General features: G+C 37.7%; 1 long non-coding RNA gene across 2 annotated transcripts; it reads left to right on the top strand.

Moving 5' to 3' along the window:
* The first annotated feature begins 269 nt into the window (after nucleotides 1-269).
* LOC137238035 (uncharacterized) lies at nucleotides 270-8,492 on the top strand. 2 transcript variants are annotated; one of them, XR_010949093.1, is made up of 5 exons: nucleotides 270-611; nucleotides 1,004-1,072; nucleotides 1,250-1,480; nucleotides 6,583-6,763; nucleotides 6,834-8,492. It is a non-coding gene; the product is annotated as an uncharacterized lncRNA (long non-coding RNA). The 2 variants fall into 2 exon arrangements; XR_010949094.1 differs by having other exon boundaries at nucleotides 270-958; nucleotides 1,008-1,072.
* The last annotated feature ends 7,643 nt before the right edge of the window (nucleotides 8,493-16,135 follow it).

Genomic DNA, 16,135 nt, shown 5'->3' with positions numbered 1-16,135 from the left:
TGGGTGGTTGTGTGCGTATGGGCACAAATCACACACACAAGATTGAGCATGTAAACAAATGATTAGCTGTTTTTTTGTATGGGCTATTTAACGTCATTTTCCTTTAGCTCTTGTTTTTCTCTCTCTTTCTTTCTTTCGCTCAAGCAGTTAAGTGTGACGTAATGAGCAGAACGAACCAATTTTGAACTCGTGAATGCGCGATCTTCTTTGTGTGATTTGTGCGTATCGGGTGATTGTCGCTTGCCCGGCGACCACACAACCCTACAAGACGGAGGTAACCAGTTCACCCACACATTCAAAGCTTTTTTCGCTCTCCACTAACACATCGACGTTTCATGCTGTCATCGAAATGACAGTTCATTAATTATTCCGGAAAAATTGAAACGCAAAAAAAATATAAATTGTTTACAACGAAAAATATCTTGTGCTTTTAGTTGTGACATGTGACGGAAATTAAAAATTTTGTTGCAGAGAACACCTTTTTGCGTTGGCGACCTTCGCCCAAAATAACATTAAGTTAATTTGAGTTGTGACATGTGACGGAAATTAAGAATATTGCTGCAGAGACCATCTTTTTGCGTTGGCGGCCTTCGCCCAAAATAATATTAAGGGTAAAGTTTTACAAGACGGTACACCACCTAATTTAAAAATATCAAATAATAATAAAAACGGAGCTCGAAGCGCGCCTTTTGATTCCACGTTTGATAATTTTTGATAAAAATTGGGTGGTGCACCGTCTTTTAAATCGTTACCATATTAAGTTGTATAGAATCGACGGGATGGCCTACAAGGTTTTATGTCAACTAAATCGCTCCCGATATGGTCGGGCTAGTACCTTAATGGTTCCCGGAACGTACCCGATCTGCATCCGGCAAAGGACCACCAAAGTCCATAACGGGGAGTGTCCTTATCGCTACAACAACAACAACATTATTTACTTTCTGATTTTCATTCATACGTATGTGCATTTTTAAATAATAAAAAAAATGTTATATTCTAATAGATAGCATCTCCGCCGGGTTGCGATTCAGCTCAGAATATGCCAAAATCAAAGGAAATCTACAAAAACAAGGTACTTTACATGCAACATGCTTTGGAATACGGTACCAAACTGGTTGGATGTATTTCCCTAAAAAAGGCTGGAACTACGCATCTTGGTTTGCCAGTATTTGCTTCGGAAATTTATATTGATTTGTAGTGATTAAAAATTGCAATAGTAGATAATGTAATGTGAATTAAAATTGAATAGGTAGCCGGAGCAAAAAAGGCAACTGATCGGCCTGCAACTGTTATTTATGTGGTGCCACCGGGAGCTGCTGCTGCTATCCTAGAAGCATTAGAAGCAGAAATGTCTTTGATTTTTTGCATCACCAAAGTTGTGCCATAACATGATAGTGTTCGCGTTAAGCACGCTCTCTTAAGGCAAAAAAAATCGCATCTAGTCAGGCCCGATTGTCCAGGAATCATCGCACCAGAAAGGGTAAGTAAATTGGCTACCATATTAAATATATAAGCAACATGTATAAATTTTTTAGTGATAATTTTTCATGCTTTTGTTGATAATCAACTGAAGAATGCAAATACGACAGAGTTCGAAGTTCATGTGAAAACCAATTAATTTTTTTAATTAGCATTTGGAGAGAAAAATACATATGTATGTATGCATAGAACTGCATAGAAGGGGAGGAAAAATGAATTATTATCAGTAGATTTGCAAGATTTTTGTCATTTCCCCTGCATCGCAGTTGTCATTACATTGCGTTAAGAGAGGACATCAACACCTTACTACCCACAGCTAGTTAAAATTATTGTAAATTTTGCTCTTTTCATCACTGTTTCAAAACGTGGAAAGTTATATATCGAGCATTCCATGGAGAATGGTGCATTTTAGCAGACTTTCGCATTGCCGGCATTATTAATATTCAATCCTTAGAAGGTTTAATGTAGTCATATCAATAGTTCCCGAGATGGTGGGGCTAGTACCACAATGGTGCTTGTTACCCGAACGTAGATAGATAGATCATTTATTGCGGATTGCACAGTGACTTGCACATCTCCTTCACAGCACCTCATCCTAGCCGACTTCCTTGATGAACCCCAGCAGTGTTCTTTGCTTGAGGGTTAAATGTGGGAATGCTCTGGCCATGGTGAGCCCATAAACTTAGCCCTACGTCTTGAAATTGCGCCGCAATCTAGAAGGATATGGTCCACCGTCTGCTGATCCATCACAAAATCGGTATGTGTTGTTCGATAATATACCCAGCTTTTGCATGTGACTGTTCAGTCTACAGTGTCTTGTAAGAATAGCCGTTGGGGTTCTTAGGTTATCTTTTTGAGAGGCCTATTAATGCCCTATATCGAGTTGTCCTGTAACCCCCTAACAGTAACTTAGATTGACTCAGGCCTGGCATATTGCGCCAGTGTTCTTCCCTATTTCCCTTTCTTCTACTAATAGATGACCCTGTGGGCCAACTGGCAGGAACGGCTCGGGATCGATGGGTCATGCAGTTGCTGCCTCTCTTACCGTGTTGTCCGCCTGTTGTTGTTGTAGTAGCAGTGCTTCGCCCCATCCAATAGGTGCGACCGATCACAAATTGTCATCAATGTCCTCTAACGGGAGTCCAAAGAAACTTTCTGTTTCAACAGGGGTGGGCCATAATGAGAGGAGTGTTAGAGGCGTTGGTTGCACAATACAGTTAAAGAGATGGTTGGTGACATGTGGGGACACATTACAAGCAGGACAATGTTTTGTATGTCGGGGTTGATTGTGGATAGGTAAGAGTTTAACCTGTTACGTTATCCAGCTCGAAGTTGGGCTAGAGTGACTACTCTCGTTTCCCTAGGGAGAGTGCGTTCCTCCCCTGCTAGTTTTGTTCTTTGAGTACAGGAATCACCGGCATAGAGGTCCGACGCCTGTTTGTGGAGTTCACTGAAGACATGCTTGTGTTTTTTAGCTTCAAACGGCTGTGTTCTCAGGTGCCTTATTTCCTCATAATGTAATGAGGCCGTGAACAACAAGAGCCACAAAAGATTTATAAAAGTTACGAGGACACTGGATTTTGGAATCTAGCCCAGAGCAACCTGTCCGATGCAACCATCCCTTGCACGTGAAACACTGACAAGAGTATTTATTTTTTTAATTTAATTTATTTATTATTACGGCTGTTTAGGCCCAAAACTTAAACTACTAAGTACAATTCATTGTTATAATCACTTATTTATATTGAATATGCTGTTGGAATGCCATGTGATTCCGATCAGCATATTTACTAGCGTGACAGAGGGACGAGTCTGGGAGCCACTCATTAAAGGAAGGTTGGAAAGGACGCGTTTCCAATCCTCCAGTGCTCCCAGCTTAAGGCAACAAAATTTGGAACTTATATTTTTCAATTATATGTGTATTTTAAGCTTTCGGAATGTATTAGTCTCCGATCAATGAAGCTAAACATGTCTTTGGATGTTGGAAATTGAAAATAAGTGTATCCAATCACCCCTCAACTTTGTTTAGTAAAGACGCTGTCGGAATGCATGAAGATTCCGATTAGCACAGCTCAACATATATTGGGAGGTTGAAAAGGACGTGTTTCCAATCCCCCTTGCTCCAACTTTTATTTGGCCTTATTTTCGTTATTTTTGTTACACATTATATAATTTTATTGTTATATTTATGCTGTCGGAATGCGAATGATTCCGATCAGCAACAGTAAATACCAGCTGGAAATACCGAATTCCAGCGAAATTAGTTGTTGGAACTGTCTGGAGTTACAGGTGGCGACCGATTTTCTTTTCCTTAGCCGGATGCATTGTATTTTGCTGCTACCATTATTACCATTCCCTTTTCGCGCTCCAGTATCGGTATATCATGTAAAAAAATAAAAGAAAAAAAAACTATCTTATTGGAAGGGTTTTACAATGCTCCAATAAACTTTTTTTAAAAGTATTGAAGTTATTACTACTTTTTATGTGATTAGGAAGTTCATTGAAATATTTCAGGCCCTTATATATATGACCGTCCTAAAAAGATTCTTTTCCGGCAAACGCAGCAAACCCATTTCTCAGTACTGGGGTCAGGAGAAGGACCCGGATTGGGGTCGATACCTTCCCGGAAGAGGAGAGTATGGCGCTGACCCGCTGCAAGGATCTGCTGGGGGGTTGACAATTTGTGGGAGAGACGCAACAAATTAAACATGGAGTCCGCCTGCTCATTGCCCTCCACTCCCCTGTGGCCTAGGACCCAGGCCAACAGTACTACGTTGTGTGCTCCTAATTGATTCAGCTTTTCTACGCACTGAAGGACAAGTGCTGACTTTATTTCGAACGCCGCAAGTGCCTTTAGTGGAACCTGACTGCCTGACTGAGTATGGCAATTGTTTCTTTGGGGTATCAGCGCTGAAGGTTCAGCTTAGCGCACTAACTTATGGCGAATACTTCCGCTCGAAAATGCTCGGATGTGCTTTTAGAGTTACTGATATTTTGGTTCTGGGTCCGAAAACTCTGGCTCCAATCCCCTCTGGCGTCTTCGAGCCATCTATGTACCTTCCGATCTTGAGCCTAGTAACACATTGCACCCGCCTATACCTATACAGCCGTACCAAGAGACGGAGCAGCCCATTACATATTGGCACAACCGGAGCACTGCTGGACATCCATCCTATATGAAAGCTATGCATTCAAAAGTGTTTGTGCCAGAGGCTGGTGCACACCGAACTGGACCAATGTATGCTATATTGAGGCCTTCACAAATACCAAGCTATGTTTATGTAAATAATGTTACTGCTAATGTCAATTTGCACGGTTGAGCACATACAGTACCTACGTTTATACAAGGTGGAACACCACACTACCTACATGGCGATGTAGCCACCGATCAGGTTGTTGTAAGAGATTAATTAAAATATGTTATTCATAAACACTGAATCTTATATTTTTATTATCATTAAACTGTAGACTAGACTCATGACGGGTATTCTTACTGGATACTGCCTTCTGGCGTCACATGCCTTTAAATTAGGCTTGGTCAGTGATAGCAGATGTAGGAAGTGCGAGTTGGAGGAGGAAACGATCGATTTCATTCTGTGCTCGTGCCCTGCGCTTGCCGGGCTAAGACTCCAGCTGACAGATGTCAGATCTAGAAGCAGAAAGTGGCTTAAGTTCTAGGAAGCCGCTAACCCGCTGGAGTCATGAGAAGCGTGGGTGCACTTTGGGTGTCCCAAGACAAGTTCCGTACCTGCTCCGAATAATTTGATAGATAGATAGATTAGATAGGGATATGTTCTAGGTCCAACTCTTTGGAATGCGGTGTATGGCGGGGTGCTACAAAACCACCTTCCCGGAGGCACGGAAATTGTCGGCTATGCAGATGATATTGTCGTAGTAGCAGTGGCCAAGAAACTTGATCTGCTCCAAGCATTATGTAATGACGCCATGGGAAGAATAGAGGAATGGTTGACGAACACGGGGCTGGAGATGGCTAGCAATAAGACAGAAGTGGTTCTGATGAGCTCAAAGCGGACTGTGGATGAGTTGGTCCTAACCATAGAAGATTTTCAAATAAATTCAAAGCCCTCCTTGAAATATCTAGGAGTAATCATTGACTCAAAACTAACTTTTAGGGAGCACTTCAGGGCGGTGGGGGACAAAGTTTCTAGAGTTAGTGGAACCCTAACGCGAATAATGCCCAACATCGGCGGCCCAAGCGAAGCTACCCGTCAGCGATTATCCAACGTAACCAGCTCTATAATATTATATGCAGCACCAGTATGGCACAGATCTAAAATGGTCCACCAAAAAGATATACTAGCAGCCTACCGCATTACTGCTATACGAATAGCATGTGCTGTTCCGACGACGCGATCCATGTTTTATCCAGGAAAATCCCAGTAGATCTACTCTCAGGTGAAATGGCCGATCTGTATGGCATTGGATTCAGCCGACCATCTGAAGATGCTAAGAAAACCGCAAGGTCACGAACAATAGTTAGGTGGCAAGAACGGCGGGAAGATTCGAGAAAAGAGCGCTGAACCTTCATGCTAGTCCGGAATATAGCGGAATGGTACGAGCGAAAACACGGCAAACTAAATTACCATCTCACACAGATATTGAGCGGGCACGGTGGCTTGAAGGAATATCTACATAAGCGTGGGATAGAGGAGGATCCTTTCTGTCCAAGCTGTCCGTCCGAATTGGAAGGCGCAGAACATGTAATATTTCACTGCCCTCGTTTTCACGGCGAAAGACTGTCTGTAAACAGAGTTTTTGGAGAGGAACCTTCCATTAGGAATTTAGTTCCACGAATTTGCGGACAAATAGATTGTTGGATTGCCGTGAGCAAGATGGCCTTTATAGTAATGACGAAATTGATGATGCATGCCGAAAGGGAGCGTAGAGAAATGCGCATACGAAGTAGTGGCGACTAAATCGCCTTTGAAGTTACTTTACCAGGTCCTGATTCTAGTTATCTGAAATTTCTCTTGTGCCTTTGGAAAAGAGCTATGTGTGGAGCCCTATTTATGGAACACTTTTCGGCTTATATTAAAAACTTTTAATCTATTCTTACTGATATGAGTTTCTTTTTCATTCTAGGTAATTTGATTTTGACGATGTGAGGATAGAAATATCGCAAATATTCCAGCTGTGGCTGTAAGAACATACATTTGCTCAAATTAGAAGAAAACTGCACGGTTGAGCACATCCAGTATCTACGTTTATACAAGGAGGAACACCACACTACTTTCACGGGGATGTAGCCACCGATCACGTTGTTGTAAGAGCTTATTTTAAATATGTTATTCATAAACACTGATTCTAATATTTTGTTTTGGTTTTTACTTTAGAGTCAACCTGTTATATAAGCGATGTCAGCTATGCCTGTAACTTAAGCGCCTTCAGATGTAATAGTTACCGCGGACGCGGTCACAGGAGTAGTTCACTACGTGGGGATTACACTAATCAAGGACTTTCAATATCGGAAGGATTTCCAGCACTATAACACACCAACAATATGTGCAATCACCCGAATAAATTGTACAACAAACGTTAACACCACATCATCAGCCAGCAACAACAACAACAAACGCAACAAGTTGAAACTTCTAAACAATTAATGACTAGTGAACCACCAACATATCCGCAATATGCGCAAACATCAACACCAACATGTGTCGCCTACTTTGCAACACGGTGAAGATGGCCAAGGCCATTCTGATTCTAATACTGATAAAGGCGAACCATTGGCAAATTTAAAAACTCAAACAGACCACGAAAAATGTTGATGATGGTATTAATTCTAGTACGGATAGTAAAGAATTTAAACCTAGGAAAAAAGCTATACTTGATAAAAACTTAACCGAAGATGACAATGTTTCTAATTCTAATACTAAGGAAGATGAACCTTTGATAAATATGAAGCTTAAAACAGAGTTATCAAAAAATGACGATGATGATAATGATGTTGATGCAAAGTCCGATGTTGAAAATGATGAAAATTATGAAACAGAATCTGAAAATAGTATGAGTGTGGATTATAACCTGAAGCAAAACTGTCATATCCTGTACGGCCAGAATTAGATGTTAAGAAAAGAGCCTACATAAAGAGGCTCAGTATATTTATGGAAAATTTATCATGAGACAATGCCCAATGTATGTATTTCAATTAAATTCAGCACATTGTTGGAAAAAGCATCTAAACTTTATGCATCGTGTAGAGAAACCAGAACATTTACAATTTAAATATAACGAACGTGGTGCAAAATGTAAATTTTGTGTTATTCAAGCAGCTACACCAAGCTTCAACAAATTATTGTACCATGAGATTTCTCATATGCCTAATAGTCATTATTTAAAATGTAAATTATGCGATTGGAAGACGAAAATACATTCAAGTATGAATTTTTATTTACGTGTACAACACGCTGAAACAATTGATGTAACAACGAAAAGTTTAGAATTGAATGTTTGTCCATATTGTAATCACAATGGTATTTACGCAAACACTTAATACATCTTTTCTATGTTTAGAATGTGGTGAATAATTTAGAACAAATACAAGTTTACGTGTACACCACAAGATTTGAACGGAAATATCTTGAGGGTATGGTTACACCTATGTGGCATCTACAAGATATTTATAATTACTAGTATGGAATGAATCCGGATATGGAAGAAAACGGAGGTGACGAATCACCATGCTTCTTTGGATTCTGGTGATACTCCTGACATGCTTCCTAATTTCCCTACGTCTGATGTTACTATACCTACCAAACTAATATGACTGCAAACTGATGAGCAACACTACCAGCGCAGGAAAAATAAGAACTTCAAAACAAGGTTTCGGAAAGGGCACGACTATGAATAGACGTTAATGTATTTATATAGTTTATAAATATAAAAATTCACATATGTAAAGTTCGCTAGAGTAATAAGGCAATAATTTAAATTCTAAAAAAACATTGTATATATGAATAATTTATAATTAAATATTATCTGAACATAAAGGACGCGTTTCATTCATAGAAAAAGCGATTTGACAGAAGGTAACCGATACGGGTAACCGATAGACCAGTTACCCGTATTGTTGTTGTTGCATATGTTTTGGTTAGCGATAACGAAAACATAACTGATGAAGTAACTTAAAAATGTAAATAACATCGAGCGAGAAGGAAAAGTCATTAAGACGATAATTGGGGAACAAGTTATTGATGACGATTAAGTAATCGATTAGGGAACGGGTACCTGTCTTGTAGGGAAGCAGAAAGTATCAAGCGTCATTTGTATTGAAAATTAGTAGCGTGCGGACGTAAACGTGTCATCGGATGACGATTTTTTATTGCCTGTAACTGCAGTTCTTTGAAAATATATGCAAAAATATAATACCAACGCAGTAAAGCTTAGAAGTTTTGCAAAATTCAGAAAAATTTGGCGAATTTTTATAAAAATTTTTGAACTTGTTTCTAAGAATTTTTTCGAGTATGCAGTTTTGTAGCTTATACAATTTTAATATAACTAGAGTTCGCCCAGTGGTTGAAATTGAACCACAGGAAAGGAAAAGAAAGGAAGGAAAGGAAAGGAATATGAATGGAAGAGAAATGAAAGTAAAAGAAAGGAAATAAAAGAAAATTAAAAGAAAGGAAAGGAAAATAAAGAAAAGGAAACGAAAGGAAAGGAAATGAAATGAAAGGTAAGGAAAGGAAAGCAAAGAAAAGAAAACAAAGGAAAGGAAAATAAAAGAATAGAATGGAAAAGAAAGGAAAGCAAAGGAAAGAAAAGAAATAGACTTGATGTATGATCAGCTATATATTTTTGTTTAATTTTTATTGTGTACAAAGCAACTCCCCGGTCATGCTAACGATTCAGCATAGTACACAAAAAGCAAGTGCACACACAGCGTGCCTATAGTATGAATAAGTGCATGTGTAGTGGTGCGACTTTTATGTTAAATTTTTTATATTAAAACGATTTTTCAAATTTTTTTTATTTATGGATAACAGTGCAGCTCAAAATTTCCTATCAACACATATATAATTTGTATACCTTAGAATTATAGTTTAGCAGAAAACGGTTCCACATTTTTTCATATCTATTTATATATAAGATAATAGGAACATTCAATGGGTAATATAATAAATAAGTAAGCTCAAGCTGGATTATTTAATACATAGTATTTCAGTATATTTTTGTAATTATTATATATTTAAGTTGCCAAGCCTTTTTGTTTGTTTTTATACTATTCTATATTTAGTCTGATTAATTGTTAAATTTGTAGAATAAATAAATTAATAAATATTTTCAATAGGGAGACTTATGAAAGCATATAAACTTATAATGTGTAAAATTATATCCATTTACACACGCTGTGAACGCACCTAGAAATACTCTTGATAAACTTGATTGTTTATCAGCTGTTTTATTGCCAAACAAAAATGATTGAAATTAAAAAATGCCAAGATTAAGTGAAAAATCAAAACTAAAACGTCTTTACTAAGATATTCTTGTAAATGACTTGCTGATGTTGGAGATTTCTGATGAAAATGCCTGCTGTAATGTCTGCAAGGTTGCATTCCTTTGAGTTTACCGCGTTTACACAATGAAATGTGCGCGTAAATTTATACAAATTGTGTAAATGATTTTTCATACAAAATTTGACAGTTCGTTTACGCACTAGATAAATTTATACGTTTACACACTCTATAAGGCATTTATACGGTTACATGAGTCCCCCTAATGTATAACTCCAGATATTCTTGATTCTGCGGCCCCTATTATGAGACAAATTCGATCTTCGACTGTGGTCGAAAGAGCTGATCGAACGAATTTTCATTCGGTATTACGACGCGCGTTCGATGAAGGCAAGCATTATTGTGAATTTCGATAAATTCAAAAGTTCACAACAGCACATTTCCAATACTCTGTCAAATAAAATAGTATTTATTCTAACAACAGCAGAACTAGTTATTAAATGCAAATATTAAAAATAAAATTATGACTACAACGGAATTGTGGTTTGATGATTCGTCAGATGAAGAGAAAAGCTTACTGGAGCTAGCCAGAAGTAGGAGACGGGTAAGATGCTTCAAATCCTTTGGAAGTGAATTCCACCACGTAAGTGTAGCTTTCTAAATAAGTTGTTAAATTGTTGAAATTATAAGTTTTGTTTATAGATTTATTCAAAATTCCAGACTGTCCAAAGAAGCGTTCATGGACTTGTACAGATGAACTGCTGCAGGAATGCACAAGAGCCGAGTCTATTCCTAATATTTTTTAATTTTGGCAACAGTTGTCCGATTTTGCGCTCAGGGATCCTACCAACCGAGCGTTGGAAACGAAAATGCACTCGGACTTGCCCAGCCGACTGTGTCTGTGGTGCTATCAAAGGTGTTGAATGTCTTGGAAAATTTTATTTGTGAAAGATGAATAAAATTTAATTACGAGGAGGCTGAGCTGCATCAAGCAAAGCTGCATTTCTATAATGTGCAAGTTCCTTTGCTATATGGGGATTTTGTTCCATAATTGAAACCAGTCTTTCAAGCTGTTGCTTTGTACTCACGACCTTGGACCTACATATATAAAATTAATTCAAATAGTTTAAAATTACTAGTAGGTAGTAAAAAAGTAGAACATAAATACAAAAAACTTACAGTTTAAACAATTCTTTTTCTATTCGATACAGCATTGACTACAAATTCCTATTCGCTTGAAAATTAGATACACAACGAAAATTTCGACAGAGATGAGTTGTCATAATACCAATTTCAAATTCGATTTTCGATGTTCGATAGCCAGCGAAGATCGAATAATGCTCATAATAGGGGCCTGAAATTAATATTGCACCGTAGGGGTCGTTTTATTACTGAACTACGTCCAATTAACACGTTACCTACAGATGAAAAAATTATGGAGACAGTGGTGAAGGATCAACTTGTGGCATACTTAGAGAAGCACAATGTGATTATCCCAGAACAATCTGGATTCAGGAAGAGCCATTCTTGTGAAACAGCGTTGAATATGGTAATTGCAGATTGGAAAGAAGACATGGCGGACAAAAAATTTACGGTGTCTGTCTTCTTGGATTTAAAACGGGCTTTTGAAACTGTCGATAGATCTGAGCTATTGGACGTTATGTTTAAAATTGGTATAAGAGGAAAGGCTTTGGAATGGTTCCGGAGTTATTTGGGTGACAGAAAACAGAGAACGATAATTGGAAAGGAGGTTTCATCAGTGGTGGATGTTAACATTGGTTTACCACAAGGCTCGGTCTTGGCGCCAATATTGTTTACATTGTATATCAATGATATCAAAAGATGCTTAAAATATTGTAAAATACGACTATTTGCGGATGATGCATTGCTTATCATAAGTGAAAAATATGCAGAATGTGCCATGCTGAAAGTACAAGAAGACCTGGACTCGCTATACAAATGGTTATGCCTTAGAAAACTGAAATTAAATGTCGAAAAAACTAAGTTCATGATATTTTGTAAAAACACCAATATCATAAGTAAAAATAGTTTAAATAATATTACGCTGAAGGTAAAAAACATGGAAATCCAAAGAGTAGACAAAATTAAGTATTTAGGAGTTTTGATTGATGATAATCTAAATTTTGGAGAGCATGTAACTTATCTGGAAAGGAAAATTGCACAGAAAATAGGCTTCATGTATAGAACATGTAAACATATCAGTCAAAGTCATAAAATATTGGTATATCGTTCAATTATTGAACCACACTTTATTTATTGTCCTACTATTCTGCTATTAAGTAATGATATATATATTAAGAAACTTCAAATACAGCAAAACAAGGCAATGCGATTTATTTTAAAATGTCCTCCAACAACGCCAAAAATTGTAATGCTCAATAGATTAAACTGGCTTAGTATTAAACAGTCAGTTAGTTATTTCACATTGAAATTTATACACCAACTTAGGTTAGGAATGTTACCGAATTACCTGAGTAGTAAAATACATTATAATCATGAAATCCACAATTATGGAACAAGAAATTGCAATAATATAAGACTGCCTAGAATAAGAACTGAGTTCGCCAAAAGGTCTCTTGAATATTTAGGGTATAAAATGTATAATGAGTTACCTTCTGATTTGAAAGACTGTGAAAATATTAGTAAGTTCAAAGAAAAATTGTTTTTATATTGTACGTTACTAAATGTGACATGAGTAGTTATGTTTAATTTCTTATTTTAACCTAAACTAGGTCTTAAAGACCGTAATAATAAATAAATAAATAAATAAAAAGGAAATCAAGTACAAAGTCAGGTTTAATCGATCAATTGATAGAAATGTATGGTGTGCTATAGTAAAATTAAAGCAAGTGGACATTAACAGCCTGATTCTAATGTGGTAACAACTTTCTTCACCACGGCAACTTTCTTCATGTGGCAACTTTTGTACACTTTTGGTATTCTGTCCACGAAAGTAGCCGGATAACTGTTTACCCACAAAAGTATGTGGTTACATCGAAATAACCACGCAACAGCTGTTGTCTAGAAAAAGGCAAAACTGAAAAATAAAGAATTGTGAGCGCAAATAAGTAAACATGATAGTAAAAAAGTTTTGCCCCTTGCTATGCATATTTGTTTCCATGTACTTTCACAGTATATATTACAATATAGCTATGTAAAAACGTATGCATGTATGCACATATGTATATACACGTCGTCCCGTTTATTCGTTTACATCCTATCTACGAGTGACACATTTTCGGTAAAGCCATGACGGAACCATACACGGTGGCAGCATGGTGGCATACCTACAAACAAATAAAAATTCCATGTACTTCGTTTTTGTAAATTCGATGGACAAATGTCAAAATCGTACCGCGCCGGAAGTTGATGTATCAAATTAAATAAAAAAAGTTTATATTCAGCTGTCCCATGTTGCCACCTTGTATCGTTCCGCCATGGGTAAAGCAAAAAAAAACTAACTTTTAAATTTCCCCACAGACACTGGTGAGTTTTTCGGTGATGACAGCGTTACCACTTTGGCCAGAATCGCGAATAAAACAACTGGTAACTATTTTCGGTTACATAATGTTCTGGGTACTATTTTACCGGTAACGCTAAGAATCGGGCCGTTATTAGTGGCAAATAGGTGTGTTGTACCATTCCCTAAAGCTGGAGTCATTGGTGCCGTATGTCGAATCGCTGTATCCGTATCCCTAACGTAATCAGCTGTTTATCGTTACGACGGTAAACCAAAACCTAATTGGTTGGCTACGATACGGTTACGACCTTAGCGGCACCAATAATCGATTGCATTGATTCTCATAAGGTTGGTCGAATCAGCTGTTATAAGGTTACCGATACGGTTACCGATAAAGCACCAATGTCTCCAGCTTAAGTTCTAGCGACAGTGAATTTTTAAATCACGTAGAGATCATTTTATCAGAAGTATTAGAATCAGGTACGAATTCCCTTCTAGTTGGAGATTTCAATATAAACTTAAATATAAATTCTTCGAGTAGCTACAAACTGAATGAAATTTGTGCACGTAGCGCAATGAAACAAAAAATAAATTTCAATACAAAAGTCGCGGAAACTTCTCGAACAAAAATAGATTTATTATATGCAAACGCTGATATACTGTCTTGTGTAAATCTTGAAGACCACAGAATATCCGATCACGAAACTATTTCATTTGCTATTAAAGTAAGTAGTTCAAACCCGTTACGAAGAGTCATTTCATCAACATCCTGGGAGAATTATTCTGCCGATAACTTGACGACTCTACTGAGGAATTGCGATCTCAGTTTAATAAGAAGCATGAATGTCATGTTTACTAGATTGTAGGGGAGTATTAACGTTTGAAAAAAACAGTACGGTAAAGTTAAGAAATAAATGTATGACCAAGAATTGACAGAATTGAATAAACTAAAATACCGGTTGCACTCACAAGCTAGAACAAGGGGGACTATACCGAATATAACATGGTCGCGAAGTACTACAAAAAACTAATCAAATTTAAAAAGATTAAATACATGGAGAATAATATTGATATCAATAGTTCAGATAGCAAGCTAATGTGGAAGCATCTTAAGCATGCTGTAAACTTAACGGGCCACAAGAAAAGATATTGACGGTGATCGTAAAAGGTGTGACATATGATACACCTCGCGATATTGCTGAAGCATTGAACTCCTTTATAGATAGCATTGTTGATATAAAAAGGGAAATTGAAGTTGTTCAGAGTCAGAACGACTTCCAATTTACGGCTAGGTCATGTTTAAAATTCGAAGAAATTACGGTTGAGGTTGTTATACTTATAGAAAACAGGTTCAAAAATAAAACTGGGAGGGGATTTACTTTCAGAAGGCGTAATTAAAGGCTCGGTATCGAACATGGGTTTCTTCTATGCAACCGCTATAAACAAATCCATGACTACTGGAATAGTGCCAGACATGTGGAAAATTTCGACAATAGTACCAATTAGGATAGTAAAAGATTCAATAATGGCAGAAGAACTAGAAAAATTCTGGAAATTGTAGTAAAAAATCAACTGCTTAATTTCTTAGAAAATAATAAAATCCTTATAAAGGAGCAATCCGGTTTCCGAGAAAGGCACTCTTGCGAGACGGTGTTAAATTGCGTCATATCTAGCTGGAAGGAAGAGCTGAGCCTAAAAAAACATATAGTAGCAGTTTTCATTGACCTGAAAAGAGCGCTCGAAACAATTGATAGGAATATAATACTCGATAAACTACAAAAAATTGGTATTAGGGAAATGTGGTTTTGAAGTTTCTTATCAGACCGGAAACAAAGAACAACCATCGAGTCAGTAGTCTCATCCGAGGCACAAGTGGACATAGGTTTACCCCAAGGGTCGATATTAGCACCAATCCTTCAGCATTTACATAAACGATATATCATCAGCACTGAAATCAGGTTGTTTTGCAGATGGTGCGCAATAGCAAGGAGCAAAATGCAAGATTTGGTGGGATTCAAGGGGTTGTGTAGCGCAATATATAGCTTCTCCAACCTAATTGTCAACCTCACCTTCGAGCGGCGAATCCCGTTTCACTAACAGACGAGGCTCTGGCGACCCCAAGCTCCTCATGGAACTTGGGGGTGGGGAGGGAGGGATGGCCTGAAGGTTTAATGTGGCCATATAAATCGTTCCCGAGATGGTCGGGCCAGCACCTTAATGGTGCTGTGTTACCGGAGCGTATCGGATCTGTATCCGACAAAGGACCATCACATCGATAACACTCCCCAAAGCCTTCGGGGAGTAACCTAATCGCTACAACAACAACAACAACAAGATTTGGATTCATTGTATAGATGGCCTTTGCATTAATAAACTCAAGCTTAACGTTAACAAAACTAAGTTCATTGTTTTATCTAGGACGACCAATAAAGAATCACTTAATTTAGATCTAAAAATAATGAATACGAACTTGAAGCCATTTTGCTCTCTTATTTCCAAGCAAATGTGCAGCTAGCCCCTCATCAGCATGGCTTCAGAAAACTCCATAGCACTACCACCGCGCTAAATGCCATTAGCACCCAGATAAATTGCGGTTTAAATCAATACACCCACCATAGAACAGTATTCGTAGCGCTAGACCTATCAAAAGCTTTTGATACGGTCAACCATGGCTCGTTACTGCAAGACCTGGAAGGGTCTA

This window comes from Eurosta solidaginis, chromosome 1 (genome assembly GCF_040869045.1).
Source record: "Eurosta solidaginis isolate ZX-2024a chromosome 1, ASM4086904v1, whole genome shotgun sequence".
In the NCBI taxonomy this organism is placed as follows: Eukaryota; Metazoa; Arthropoda; class Insecta; order Diptera; family Tephritidae; genus Eurosta; species Eurosta solidaginis.
The sequence above is the reverse complement of the archived record's forward strand: the minus strand, read 5'-3'. Positions and strand labels throughout refer to the sequence as shown.